The sequence below is a fragment of the Gossypium arboreum genome, chromosome 11 (genome assembly GCF_025698485.1).
Source record: "Gossypium arboreum isolate Shixiya-1 chromosome 11, ASM2569848v2, whole genome shotgun sequence".
NCBI lineage: Eukaryota > Viridiplantae > Streptophyta > Magnoliopsida > Malvales > Malvaceae > Gossypium > Gossypium arboreum.
Genome location: NC_069080.1, coordinates 16,885,688 through 16,888,191, shown reverse-complemented (window position 1 = coordinate 16,888,191; position 2,504 = coordinate 16,885,688). Strand labels below are relative to the sequence as shown.

The 2,504-nt window shown below is 33.6% G+C and overlaps 1 non-coding gene across 1 annotated transcript; it reads left to right on the top strand.

Moving 5' to 3' along the window:
• Positions 1–938: 938 nt before the first annotated feature.
• Positions 939–1,045, top strand: LOC128284497 (small nucleolar RNA R71). The gene has a single exon (XR_008274922.1). It is a non-coding gene; the product is annotated as a small nucleolar RNA R71 (small nucleolar RNA).
• The last annotated feature ends 1,459 nt before the right edge of the window (positions 1,046–2,504 follow it).

Below are 2,504 nucleotides of genomic sequence, written 5' to 3'. Positions count from 1 at the left end.
AGTTTTCTTGGATGAATGTATATTCTATATGGAATTGTTATATCAACTTGCTTCAATGCTGTCGGATTTGGAATTTGTGGTTTGTATTCTCTAACCATCGATTTATACTCTTTCTTACTGTCGTCAACCCCATAATTTTTCTCAACAAGTTCTAGATTCAGATTTTTTTCAAGCTCAACTAATCCTTCCATGCTTCGAATTGTGATTGCGTTGACTTGCTCATTTGGGTTAGTTTTAGTGTTTCTAGGTAAACTACCTTGTTGTCTCTCCAAAACTAGTTTAGCGAGTTGTCCAATTATATTTTCAAGCCCTTGAATCGATGCTTGCTGATTTTTTAGAGTTGTCTCAGTGTTTTGAAATTGAGTTTCGGACACCGAAATAAATTTAGCTAACATATCCTCAAGGTTTAGTTTCTTTTCTTGCTGCTGTGGTTGTTGGAAACCTGGAGGGGGTTGTGACCTTTGATTTTCTTGACCACCCCAAGAAAGATTTGGATGATTCCTCCTTCCTGGATTACAATGATTGCTATAGGGTTATTTTGAGGTCTAGAATTGTTACCGATAAAGTTGACTTGCCTATGCTCCATGATGGAACGGAAGGGTAAATATTTTGAATTAATCATCCCCATTCCATTCACATCATATTACACTATTGGATTCACCTGCTTAGAAAAATTCAAACCATCAATTTTCTTACCATGAGCTTCAACCTGATTTGGTTACATCGAAACTGTATCAATATTAAAAACACCAGCTACTTTAATGAGTTTTATTCTCATGACTTGCCACTGATAGTTATTCAGTGCCATCTCCTCAATAAACTCTTAAGCTGTCTCAGGTGTCTTACTATTCAATATTCTGCCAGCTGCTTCATCAATTAGTTGCCTAGTCGAGGTATTCAAACCCTGTTAAAAGGTTTGAACTTGTAACCACAAAGGTAACCCGTGATGAGGGCACATTCTCTAAAGATTCTTAAATCTCTCTCCAGCATCATATAATGTCTCCAAATCAATTTGGGTAAAAGAAGAGATTACATTCCTCAACTTAGTTGTTTTAGCCGGTGGGAAGTACTTCAACAGAAACTTCTCAGTCATTTGACCCCAAGTTGTGATAGAGCTTCATAGAAGTGAATTCAACCACTATTTTACCTTGCTTCTCAAAGAGAATGGGAATAATCATAAGTGTACGGCATCATCAGTAACACCATTGATCTTGAAAGTGTCTCAAATCTCTAGAAAGTTAGCCAAATGAGCATTTGGATCTTTATCTTGCAACCCATCAAACTGAACATAGTACTATATCATCAGAATTGTGTCTGGCTTCAGCTCAAAATTGTTTGCAGCAATAATCGGTCTGACGATAGTCAATTCAACCCCAATCATAGTAGGCTTAGCATAATCATACATAATATGAGGAGCATGAGGTAGAGGAGGCTGCTAATTATTTTGATTATCATTCATCTGCATAGTAACATCATTTTTTCTCTTGATCGTCTATTAAAATCTGTTGATCTTGCCTTGCTTCTCTAACTTCTCTTTGATTTTTGTGAGCAGTTTTTTCAATCTTACTGTAAAAAATTAACAGTTCCAACAGGTTTCTTCTAGTCATAAACCAAAAGAACCTGTCAGAATAAAAAAAATGAAAAAAATTAGAATGTAAAAATTAAATTAAAATAAAAATGGCTAAATTAATAAAAATAAAGTTTTTATAATATTTTAGTCCCCGACAACAGCGCCAAAAACTTGTTCTTATTCTTAATTGTGAGTCTTAATTCTTGCTTTAATATTCCAGGATATTAATTCAGGTCTTTGATGTGCTTATAAAGTGGAGGAAAAGTCCCTATTTAAGAGTAGATCATTCATAATTAAGCAGATTTGCATCCAATCCTAGAGATAGGACGACATAAATCTACCAGATTAGAGTCAAATCTAATAAGGGAATCTATAGATCGAGTTAATGCGACTATAGGGATTTTAATTAGAAAGAGATTTCAATTAATCAACCTAGAGTCAGTTGTTTTTAGTCTTGAAAGAGATATTAACATAAATCAGGGATTCCTACGGAATAAGTCAAGTGAATAAATCATCTAATTCAAAGGTAATAAGTGAAGTCTAGGTGGATTCTTTCTTGGGTATTGTCTTCTCAATCGGTTTTTTTCAAAAGTATTTTCCAACCTTAAACTCTATCGTAATCTTAGCTAATTAGATAATTAGTTTTAGGTAAAAATTCTCTAAATTTTTAGGCTAGATAATAAAAAGAAAGTAATTACTAGTACTTTTAGTCCTCGTGGATATGACATTTCCAGTCTCACCATCACTATACTACTGTTCAATAGGTGCGCTTGCCTTAAGTCGAATTTTTAGTTAGTTTAGTGACCATCAAGTTTTTGGCGCCGTTTCCGGGGACTAAGATATTAGGAACGCTTAATTTTTATTACTTTAGCCATTTTTTTTTTTTATTGCAATTTAATTGTATTTTTCTTAAATTACTAAATTTTCTTTAATT